The 12,647-nt window shown below is 45.0% G+C and overlaps 2 pseudogenes; one reads left to right on the top strand and one right to left on the bottom strand.

Annotated features, from left to right (window-relative positions):
• The first annotated feature begins 4,329 nt into the window (after positions 1-4,329).
• On the top strand, positions 4,330-8,472 carry LOC119187101 (uncharacterized; annotated as a pseudogene).
• A 1,999-nt stretch (positions 8,473-10,471) lies between these two features.
• Positions 10,472-12,149, bottom strand: LOC142767849 (uncharacterized; annotated as a pseudogene).
• Positions 12,150-12,647: the final 498 nt, after the last annotated feature.

The following is a 12,647-nucleotide window of genomic DNA, read 5'->3' on the forward strand; positions in this document are numbered from 1 at the left end:
TGTATGCTGCCAGTAATGTTAAGTACCATTACTTTTGTCACACTATGCACTGTAGCAGGTGTAGTTAGAGTGGTGATAGTGGCGGATTAATCAAGCACGCCGCCAACTGCGTTCACATCAATGGTCGCGTATTTTAAAAATGAACCTGCTGTATAGTAAAAAAATTTTAGAGCATTTATGATTTGATCCAAATCAAGTTAAACCGACTGGGTAAGCAAAACATTTGCATAAAATCAAAAGGCATAAAGTGATTCATGCATTATAACTATGTGAACAATTTCAGCAATGCAGGGCAAAGTGACAACAGTTCTATAAAAAACCCCTCTCATTATAACATGCATGAAAAGCACCACACCATAATATTTTAGAGGCATGTAATATCAAGACTACTAGACTGCCTATTGACCTTTTAGAAGAAGGGTATCTCCTTCACATTCAAGGGGCAACCACTTAGCCTTTTCCTGAACTTTTCTGTGAATATTTCCTGAATTTCAGATATCATAAAGATTGATTTAGAGTAAACAGATTTTGCTTACGCATTGAAACCTAGTTCTGTATGTAACTGCAATTATGGGTGCCAAACCATCTCCAATTAATTTTTAACATTTAACTCATTTTTAACTGCAGCAGCACAACTAGCAATGGGTGCCAGAAAAGTAGCTAGAAACAATACCTTTACCTCTTTGAGCCTTTTGGAAGTGTTCAGCTTCTCAGTGCTCACCTTACATTTTTTTTTAAATACGTGTTTGTATGCCCACTGCTCATGCTCCTTGTACAGTGAGGAGGAGCACATGGCAAGAACAGACAAGAAAGAAGCATAGCGAAAAAAGCGAAATAAGCGAGGACCTCTTCTGTATCGTACAATGTGTGTAACATTACTATTGCGACAACATATAGACAAATTATCACGGCTATGTATCCATTGTAGAGTCATACACAGCTGCAACACCACGACTAAATTTCAACCTTGTGTTGGTTTAGTATCCCTTTATAGTGGCAAGCTAATGATATCTGCATTTGTTTGGCACATACTAAGATGCAGTGAAATGTGATATGGTAATCTCATTTAGAATGCACGTCAAGTGGCTTCATTGTATAGGTGGCCACAAGTAACTCTGGTTGCAAAGCAATATGGCAGAGCCTAAACAGACGTCACCAACCACTCCAATCTGAACTTGCCTTTGCTACTTGCCCATTATCATCCCAGCAAAAGATGAATAGTTGAATCTGCTACAGATAAGTGCTAGCTTATGCTAAGGACCAAGTATGAAGGGTGTTTTGTCATTATTGAGATCAGTTATTTGTTCAAGAACACTTGCTGTCAAACACAAATACATTGCTGTCGAAGCATCAAGACTCAAATATAAAGCAAAAAGAAGTGTCTTTTTAAAAACTACAGGCCACAAGGTAAGATAAATATTTGATATACTTGGGATGTAAGGCACGCACAAGAGGTGCTGCCATATTATACTTTTCCTTTTGTTGAAACCTGCTTGCTTTACTCACCCAACACATCTGTAAAGATGCCGTGAAAACACCAAGGAGCTGATGCAGCAAGGTCGAACACATGTCCAGGGATTCCACCATTCCTAAGCAGCCCTACAGCCTCCACAGTCCTGCAACCATTTGTAAGATAAATATAGTTCTACCCAAAGTTCTTGGTTTACAGACACACATGCAAGACACATAACCACTCTATAGGAAGTTTGCATGATAATGCGCTGGGTAGCAAAACGGATGCCAATATCAAGTATCGCAGCCTGCCGCTTCTTTTTTTCCGTTCTTAATTAATCAATCCATGGCTATTAAATGTTTCCCCAATGTGAAGTGTACTGGCAGTCCGGTGAAGAATTGCAATGTATTTAGAGCACAGTTCAATTCATAGCAAGTAAGCATGCAATAGCGTTTTGTCAGCTCTTCGAGAAAAGAGCATGAAGCTTAGCTAAAACCCATGTTTTTCATAAACACCATTCAATTTGATATAAAAGTTGTGAGCATTATGTAAAGGAACACGGATTCATGTTTAATCAATGATTTCTTATAATGTACTGATATGAATGCAACTAACTGAATATGAAACGATAAATTTTGCTCGAGAATTTAGAGCTATGAACACTATTGCACCTGCCTGCTGCATCTTGTCCAAAACAGTGGCAAGATAGGCTAGTTTGTGTAGGTGAGTAGTAATGAGCAGTGCAAAGTAACAACAAGAAACACCAGTAACAAAAGTATGGGGCAAGCACAGACTGCCAACTGTATAATTTATTACACAAAAGTTCGCCTGAATATTAGTCAGACAGTTTGTGCAAATGAAGGTCCAGTTGGGCATGAACAAGTTACGAAATCAACAATGCCTGCTTTCACTAACAGGACCCTCATTCACATAAAGTATGCAGCGATAGGCCCCTACCGAGGTACGTCACAGCATGATGTCACTGGCACACGTAAAAGGTGTGGCTGGAAAACACTCCCGCTGGTGGCTCAGCCCGGTACAGTCGTGCGGTGTTTGGGGCAAGTTTTAATTTTTCAAAGCTTACACTTCACGTTACAATGTCGACATTAGCTGTAGTATGTGTCAGCAAACATCCAGCTGTGTGGTAAACTGTGTGGTAAAATATTTGCCACGCTGTCTGTTTATCTTGAAGAAGTGAACCGACGTGGTGGCCTGTGCGAGCAACAGCGGCATAGTCTTCGAAAATGTGCACTGTTGATTGCGGCATGTAGTGTGCATTGAAAGGTATTGAGAATATCGGTTCAACTGAGAATACTGAGTGTGGTGTGTGCAGTGTCAATAACAATGTGTCTTGTTTGCGAAGACTAGCACTCATGGCAGGGACCGGTCGATGAAAAAACTTGATTCGACATTTTAGTCAAGGTAAATATGCACTTGACGTGACCATCTGCGAGTGGGTACATCTCGGTGTTTGCGCTGTGTGCAGAAAAAAATTGCAAGGTCACCGGGCTGGAAGATACCATTTGCTGAAGCTGCATGTATGAATCGCCCCGACGAGTACGCAAGCTCAATAAAAGTATAACTCGTTTTATTGAAGGCCTCATATTTCTTCATGTAATAAGCAGAGATTCTTGTTTCACATATACTCAGTACCTTTACCGCTCGATATTCATGAAGTGGCAATGCAAACAACAAGTTTGTGTGTTAGGTCCTAAGGGAGCAATGTAAATATGCAAATAAGTTGTAGGTGTCAGATGCAGCGATGTAACTGCACAAAAAATTATGTATATATTAGGCTACAGATTTAGAATCGCATACATCTCAGTGGTCTATCAGGAACGTCACAAACAACTTCCTTGCCATCCAGCCCTTGCACAGAGGGAGGGAATGGCGGGCACGGTGCTCGAAGTGACGTCACACTATTTGCAAACATAGAGAGGTTTCTTACTTAGGCAACATTTTGCACAATATATTTTTTAGATGCAAGACTGTACTCATCCACATTGATCATACTGATGTCTTTTATTGTTACTTTGTGCTGTGAGTTACTAGGCATTTAGTCACCATGATCTTTAAAAGCTAATTTCAGTGTTCTCTCTCATCTTGCTGACAACTGTGTTGTTGCATAAATTGGGCAAAAAAGCAACACAGAAAGGCTGTCACAATAAATACACCAACAAGGGTATTCTCCTGCAAACAAAAGTCGGCACTGGTCCTTTCATTACCCCTCTTCCTTCTCCCTTTGCCTTGTTTGTGCTGAAACAGCCAAACACCTGATGAGTTAGATGAGAAATATTAACGCATCAAAACTATAAGTGCTTGCATCAGCAACTACACCAATGCGTGATAACCGCACCCCTGCCACACAGCAGCGAAACATATTTTGAACATGCTGGCAGTGTATTATTTTATAAAAAGCAACTCTGGCAGATTACAAAATCTCACATTGTGCATGCAAGTTTTCTTCAAAGTCAGGCGTACAATGTAGGTGCTGGCCGGTACATTATTAGTTACAAGCAAAGGCGTCTTGCAGGTACACATGCAGATTGCCCGAACACCTCTCTCTCTCTCTACACTAGGCACACACATTATATCTTTCAACAAGCACACGCCACTGTTTAGGGGCATAATAACGCTCTACCGTGAACGCATGCTAATCAACCCACTTAGGCGGTTGGCTAGGTGAATCGAGCCAAGTTACAAATTGTATCGCCCGCAAACGTAAACAAAATGCTGCTTTGCATCAAATGGCACTGCAGACTTCGTTTAATCAACAACGTAGCAAGCGCCGTGTGCGTCTTCCTCACTACATTGCACATATGATAAAATCGATCACCATACACATGCATGTTGCCGCAGTTGTCTCGAATAGACCATATGCGAAATTGCTTTGTGCTCTGGCAACACTGTGCACTTCGACCCCGCCGCCATTTTAATGTGGGCGAGCGGTCGACGGAAACGCGTTCGCTAGTACGGCCGTACGACTTCTGAACACCCGCTTCACTGCGCTGAGCTACTGCGATGGCCACAGCAAGACGTTTCCCAGTGCCCAAACATGTGATGTGGACAAACTGTTTAGAAAACTTGCCGCATATATCGAACGACACTGTAGCGGACCTAATAAACCAGTCATCCAAGCAGCAAACAAAATCTTATGCCTTCGCCGTGGAAGCGCACACCTTGCCGTCGTCGGTTGTGACCAACGCCTGTGACACAAGGTAGGTAAGCGACGTTTTGTGTAACCTTCTGAAAGCATGCAGTGCTTTTCCTTTTGGAGCAACGTACAAATAGTGCCGCCGATGTTAACGTCGTGCGGGCGTTCTCGGCGAGGTCGGTCATGTCACTGCGTGTTTCTTTCACTACGCGTGCTCACGTGCTTGGATAACTTGTCATTATGGCTTGGCAAGAGGAGGCTATGGTTTGGCGTTTATTTTTAGCACGTCCGATCAGCAGGCGTGGTCGCGCAGGAACTTCGCAGCTCTTCCGGTGGTGCAGTGTGCATGCCTTGAAGGACATCGCTCGTACTATGAAAACAGTTTTTTGCGCAAACAAATTTCGCGTCCGCACGTATGCATTACTGGTCTAATATTAATGTGCTGCCTTTACGAGTGCGCATGCTGCTTTGTATAAAACACGACGTACGCTAATTTGTTCACTAAACATTTAGAATAAACGGGTCTACAAGGACAGCTAGAAAGAACGGAACTGATCCACGGCAAGTGTCAACGTAAGTTAACAGTGGGACTCCTTAAAAACCTGATTCATTCAGTGCATGTTGGTTTGGAGATTTTTCAGCAGCATTGGCATGTGGTTTTCCAACTCGTCAATAAAAAGCAGTGTTTTTTTATGTTCCACTAGAGGTTGTTCACATCGAAGCACTTCATGCAGGTTTTGTATTATTGCACTGTAACGTCAGCTGCGCAGGGGTTTTCCCGAATGACATAGTCATTACTTTGTGGAGAGTAGGTTGCATAACCTTGTTGCTTTGCATAAAGCTGTCATGGCAAGTGCCACGACAGCTTTATTCGTACTTGTGATATGGCACTCGGTAAAAAAATGACAAACTTGACTGTGTGCAGCTTACAAAGTTGTTTTTTTTTGTTGTTGTTGTTGCTCTTACAGTCTCGGGATTGTCTATGCACGTGCCACGTGCTACCGAAGCCAGAAGAAGAGTGGGTGGCCGTACAAAGTCAGCTTGGCTTTGAAAAGCGACAGTGGAGCAGTGGCAAATTCCACTTGTGAGTGCCCCGCTGGGGCTGGTGGTGCCTGCAGCCACATTCTTGCGGCTCTGCGCCTCCTTGTTCTGCTGAAGCAGAAGGGCTTCAAAGAGGCACCACCAGAGCTTTCATGCACCGAGTTGCCGCAGCAATGGAGGCGCCCCCGACGACAAGGCATCAGGCCTATGACCGTGCAGAACGTGGACTGGCGGAGTCCACGTGAGGGTAGCATGGGCATGCCAATGCCCGTGCGACATTTTGATGCGCGGGCTGAGGAGCAAAAGGAGCAGCAACATCTTGAAGCGATCCATAGCCTGGGAGAGGACCTCCAGAGCCTCGGGACCTTCGACTTTGCTGCCATTCTCCTTGCTGCTGGGGGGCCGTCAGTGGACACAAAGCTTGGGCCTGCGCCTGCGGGGTCTGCACTGTCATACCAGCAGGCAAAACTCCCTGCAGGCTTCACTACGTGGATGTCTCCCAGCATTTCGCAAGGGGCAGCCACCGTGACACCAGTGCCAGCTTTGACTCTGTTTAGTGACGGAGCCTCACAGCCACCCTTGCCCGGCAGATTCACGGCTGAAGAATGCAGGGTGTTGCTGTAAGTGCAGTATAGAAAAGATACTTCTCTCTGCACTGGTGGAGTGTGTACCATTGATGCTTTTAACTGATTAGGTGGACCTAGATGTAGAGCACATGCAGCCTAGAAATATAACTTATGCAGTCCTTTGTAAAAAGAGAAAACGAGAAAATTATGAATGCCCTATTTGCTTCCACCAAATGTTACAAATGCCAAGACAATGGTCCCAGTGATGATAGTGGTTAAGCAATTTTAAACTACAGGCAAACCCAGCACTAATGCTGTGCTTTATTTTATCAGTGCAGATCATTGCTTTATGTTCTACGCTTTGAAGGATGTTAAGCTGTGTGGTTATTAAACAGTCTCACTCATATGTGCTTCTACAGGCTAACATTTGCTATTTGCTAGCTTTACCACCCAATATCCGTATTTTGATTCAGTTCAATGCATCACTGTAATGTAAACCAAGACTTACACTTAATCGAACTTGGGGCCACTGTCGATTGCATGTCCTCTGATTTTGTCAAACCTGCATTATAACAATAGAGTTTTAGAACAGGGATGACCGGGCGCTAACGCTGCGGCAGCAGGTGGTGGAGCCCGACTCAGGTGCGCATTCATTCTGTGGTGCAAACACCGATGCCTCGGTTGGGGTGTGTGCCACTCTCAAGCCCAAATCTCTAGCTACTTTTGCGAGGACGACAAAGACCCCGTTGTTTTTTTTTTTCTGTGCGCGGTCACCATCCACTGCATATGCCATTTTAAACATGAGGGGACACACCTGTGGACTTCTTTTTATTGTATTGCGCTTTGAAAACATTTGCAGCCTCATGAGCTTCTATATCCAAATGCAAAAAATATATGGAACCCTAGCTATCCAAGCTTTGCTTAAAAAATTGGGAACTGTGCTCCTCTCTTGCCTGTTCTTATTAAAAAGCACAATTTCATTGCTGCTGCTGTTCTGCCATTCATGCCATTGACTCTCCTAAAAGTGGCTCCTAAATCTGTCTTTTGATGACTGGCTATTAATCTTAGTGCAGCACGGTACCGAAAACAAACATTGGCATATCAGCTAGGCTGCAGGAAAGCTGATTGGGTCTTGCTAGTAATCAAAGTACAGTGTATGCAAGCTCTGAGCCGTTAAAAGTTTCTAGCGCTTTCTCATGCTATATTTACTTCCACATTGTGCAGGAGATCCAGCTGTCACAAGAAGAAGCTCGGGACCTCGAGCTGAACTCAAGGCAGCAGCGGCTCAGTGAACGCTGGCGACAGGCACGGGCCAATCGACTGACAGCGTCAACTTTCGGCCGCGTCGTCAGGTGGCAGGCATGGACGGAGAAGGGCCTCCGTAACCTCATTGAGCTGAAGGACCTCACGCACGTCCGTCCGGTGCAATATGGCATAAGGAATGAGAACATGGCCAAAGATAGGTATATAGCTGTCATGAACAGCTACGGGCACAATGTGTCAGTGCAGCATTGCGGCCTTGTGGTAGACCCTGTGTGCCCTTGGTTGGGTGCAACACCAGACGGACTCGTGTACGACCCGGAAGAACTTTCATATGGTGTGTTGGAGGTCAAGTGCCCCCATTCTCTGAAAGACTCTGAGCCAGAGGAAGCGAAGAAAAGAAAGTTTTCCTTGGTGTTCGGGGAAAATGGTGAACCGCAGCTGGACAGAGACCATGAGTATTATGCTCAGGTGCTTAGGCAGATGGCCCTCACTGGCTGCTTGTGGGGCGATTTTGTCGTGTGTTCGGAAAAGTGGATTGGCATTGAGCGCATTTGGTTCGACAGGAACGAGTGGGAGGATATGCGCAAAAAGCTTGATGCCTTCTTCTTTGAGCAAATGCTGCCCCATCTTGCCAGGCGGTAATCAGTGAAGCTTCCAGATTTCGGCTGATTAGTGCGCCAAAGCTACACCTAACCTATGAGGCGTGCACAATACCTGCACACCCTAGCCAAGAGGTAACTCGGTGCTACCTTCGTGCCAGAGGATTTTTCAATACTAAAAAAATAACGCTCCGAGCTTTACTTGCCATTTGTGCATCTGGGCAATACTGTGCCCTGTAATGGATGGTTGCAAATTGTCTTGGCTGCCTGGGCATCTTAACGTGCACCAAAATCTCAACGCAGAGAAGGCAACACAACATAATACCTTGAGACAAAAAATTTTCCTTTTGCGGACATGTGGAAATAAAAACATTGGCTGCTTTATTGTGAACCAAACATACACAGGCTGATTTCGTGCAAGAATTTTTTCAGATTCACTTTTTTCACTAGACTTCACATTGCCACAGCACAAGTTGTGGAGAGCACAATAAGGAAATGAAAAATCTCATGCATCATATTTTGGGTTAAGATAAAAGATTGCATGCCATACCTATTATTATTAGACTCCCATCCAAGGTTTTTTAAGCAGTGTTTAATGAATCTTAGTACATACTTGCAGCATCCAGTTGCTTGTATTCATACAGAACTTAGTGAGCTCTTAAAAGTTTTGGATACGTCTAAGAGAATATAGATATTGTACGTGAGCTCACACTCGCTCGATTTAACCTTGAATAACTTAAAATCTCGCCGATGAAAGTTCAGAAAAACACCATTTTTCAGGCATAGTGATGCTTTGTAACGCATCAGTTTGAGTGATATTGCAGGAAGAGACACAAACACAACGTAGCAGTTTTCTTAACCACATGCTACAGAGTCACAAGGGACATGTACTTTTGTGTTCCTGCACTTTTTTTTTAAAATAGAGAAATACTCCACACGCAGAGAATGCACCTTTTAAGACATTCAAGGTGGACAGCTCCACATGTTTTAACATGTGATACACAGCGATACACAGAAGTGCTACGGCCTCAAAAAAGCAAAAAAGGCAACGAAACATGCCTAAAGGGGGGGGGGGGAGAAAAGCTATGATTGTGGGCCACATTGCAATGCTGCGAATTAAATTCTTATCTCATCCAAATAAGTTATAATGTACACGCTAGCACCACTCAATCTCTTTGTGAGCATTTTTTTGGACTAGATTACTTAAAATTTAGTCTGTGGTAACCGAAAGCATGTCATGACTGGACACAACCACATCTTCTGCCATTGAGCTGCACATGGACAAAACAAAACCAGTTTATTGTCAATCTTTGCAAGATTTGTTACAATGAGAGTCAACTTGAGGTAGGTTAACAAACACAACACAGTATATGAACAATAAGGAAGGATTACAAATGAGCGAAGAAATAATAATAGAGCTTGACAAAGTACTGCTGTGAAACCAGGTTCGGGAGCCTTTTGGTAGCGTGAATGGTGTCCGGAGATGACCAGGAAAAAAAAATTGCACAAGTATTTACACGGTGAGTACAAGTTTGGTGGTTACGTCTTTGAACGAATCACACAGTGAGCAACAACTTAACAGCGCACAACATTGCCTTCTTGCTCAAGGCTTTTTGTTCGCGCACGTGATACCCCTGAGTGCTCAAGTCACACAGCTGCAGATTACCAGTTTCACGGTCCGTGCTGTCATCTCCCTTTTGATCCTGCAGTCATCCTCCATTTGTGGGCTCGTTTCCTGGCCGGAGCAGCCGCTTTTCGGACTGAGGCGGAAAGTGAAATTGCCTGCGTGTTTGAGATTTCAGTGCACGTTAAAGACCCCCAGGTGATCAGAATTACTCCGGAGCCCTCCACTAAGGCGGGCTTCATCGCCTGTGTAGCGTCGGCACGTTACACCTCACAACCAGTCAATCATCAGTCGTCGGTGCATTAAAACGTGCCAAGTGCTGTGTGTTCTTTTAGATGCGGAGCGTAACTGCGAATGCATCTTAGGCTTGGGCTCTGTCCCTCCATAGTCCGTCGTCCGCACGCCACCTGCGCATGCGCCCAGGAAGACGCCGGCAACACTGTCGCTCCAGGAGCCATCTCATGGTCGGGGCTCGTGCCGGCCCAAGAGGACACCAGCAACACTGTCGCTTCAGAGCTTTTAAAGTGGAAGCGGGCTCGTCTCGTGAAAGCAAGTGCTTTCACGAGACGAGCCCGCTTCCACTTTAAAAAACTCTTGCACAAAAAAAAACTCTTCCACAAAAAAAAAACTCTTGCACTTCATTGGTGCATTGCAAAAATATATACTTTGTGATAAGTCGCAAAGTGCTGTTCAGATGGAGCCCCGTTACGCTCCGCATCCTTCGCAGGAATCCCCTCGTGGGAAAGGGCGTAATTTTTGAGCTTGCCGCATCTAAGGCTCTTGTTGCGGTTTGCCACTTGACTGTTGCATGAGAGAAGACTGGAAGTTGCTCAGGATTGCCGTCACAGTCCAAATTTGGTTAATCAGTGGAGCCAAGGTTAACGGTATGGGTCTATCAAAAATGTGGAATGCCTTTATCCGCTGTATCCGCCGCTCCACGTGTATCCGCAAAGCAGCAATCTCCTTTGTAGATTTCACTTCCTCAGGTGAGAATGTGCCACCCTTCAGGAACGGCGGCAGGTTCAATTTCACTCCATTCTTTTCCAAGAGATCTTCGACGAAAGCCCTTATCTGCCATAACAGCATCTTCGTCGTCAAACTTCAAGTCTAAAAAACCACTCCTAATCACACACTCTCTGTCTGAGCTGGATCCTGTGAAAAGCTCTGACACAAAGGCGACAAGGCCATTAGGCAGGACGCCGATGAGTCCCTTGAGTGTGTTGCTCGACTTGTATGGGGAGTACGTTGTAGACTGTAGGGACAAGGATGATGGCACCTCGCACTGTATTTCCGTGGCGTCCAGGATTACTCGAGTCGATGAATACTTTTCCTTAAACTCGGGTGGCATTGTAGCATCTACAATTCTTCTAGGAGCCCACAGAGGTAACAGGCCTTGTTTGGCATACAGGAAGTTAATCCACGATGTGCATATTCGGGACACAGTTGACTGGGCAATACAGAACCTGTGAGCCAAATCATCTTCAAACAGGCCCAGGCGCAGTCGGACTAGCACCAAAAACAGCTCATTTTCCGTGCTTAGTTTTCTCTTCCGCCCTCGCGATGATCTGGGTTCACTGCTTTCTGTACGTTCTGAACGTAGAACGTTGCACCCATCATCACCGGGGTTCAAGTAGACCAGAAGTTTCTTGAAATGGTTGTAGCTTGGCAGCCCAGTGTAAAATAGCATGTCTTCGTCACAGTCCTTGAACCGTTCCACTGTGAAGGGAGCCGTTCGTTCTCTTTCAGCAGCAAGTTGGCAACTCAAGGACGCCTTTTCGAAGCCCAGTTGCCCGATGATTCCTTTTGCAGCAACAAGCTGCTCCTTGATTTGGCAAAGCTCGTCTCGGAGCCGCGCGATTTCGTTGTTTTTCTGTTTTATCGTTTCGGCCAAACGTGCATTTTCACCTTCAAGTGAGCTGTTGAGCCTAGTGGGTTCCTCTAGACCTACCGGTGCTGCCTTCACTTCATCTGGGCTATGCATAAGCTCGTCGCCTAGCACTCCTGGGCCTAGAACCGGGTTTTGGCTTCTTACTTGTGGTGAAGCACGTGGCTTTGGGGGCTTCCGTTCTTTCTTTTCCTTGGAAAAAGCAAAAACTGACGGAACTGCCGAGTCCCGAAGGAGGCTGCGGCCACTCACAACGCTAGGTATAAAGTACGATGACCTAAAATGCTTCGAGCAGACCTTCGTTGTTTTGCCGACTTGAAATTCCGGGCCTTCATCCCTCTTGATCGCAACAATCCACTTCTTGTATATCATTGCATCTTTCGGAAAGCGGTGGAAGGATACCTACAAGATATAAGCAAACAAACATTCAGTGCGACGTCATGAGCTAGGTTTCTCTTAGCTGTTTGATTGTTGTTTACAAACACAGGCACTATCACAAATTCATCTCACAAAGAATAGAGATCACACTAATACGTGCATTGCAGGACTAATGATGCACTTGTAATGTGACCCACCCCCCTCAGTTTTTTCTGCGCACACTCCCCTTTTCTAGCAGCCTTTCCTAGATATGGCCCTTCACAGCAAGCCTTAAGAGGCTTTAGTCACTTGCGGACACTAGGGGGAATTTAAATCAGTTATTTTTTATCTCCAGGTAGCTTCAAAGGTTTCTATGATCTGCGAGTCTAAGGCAGCCAAAAGGCAGAATCCCATACAACTAAGTTATGGCTGCCTCCACAGCTGTATGTTTGATAATGCAACATGAAACATTTTTCAGGTGAGGTGAGTTGCAACACAACCAAACAGCTGCAACACAACTAAGCCGAAGAGACTAAAATGCAGAGAATGAATCCCGTCTCACGAATAAATGGAACTGCCGCGCTCTGAACTCATGCAGAACGTCATTCAGTCAAGCCCTGGCGATACTCATGGTGCCAGTTTTCCAAACCTACGGCAGCGCGCCCGCTATCTTTTCAATTTTATTTCGTTGGTAAAGGAATATCG

The sequence above is a fragment of the Rhipicephalus microplus genome, chromosome 7 (genome assembly GCF_043290135.1).
Source record: "Rhipicephalus microplus isolate Deutch F79 chromosome 7, USDA_Rmic, whole genome shotgun sequence".
Taxonomy (NCBI): domain Eukaryota; kingdom Metazoa; phylum Arthropoda; class Arachnida; order Ixodida; family Ixodidae; genus Rhipicephalus; species Rhipicephalus microplus.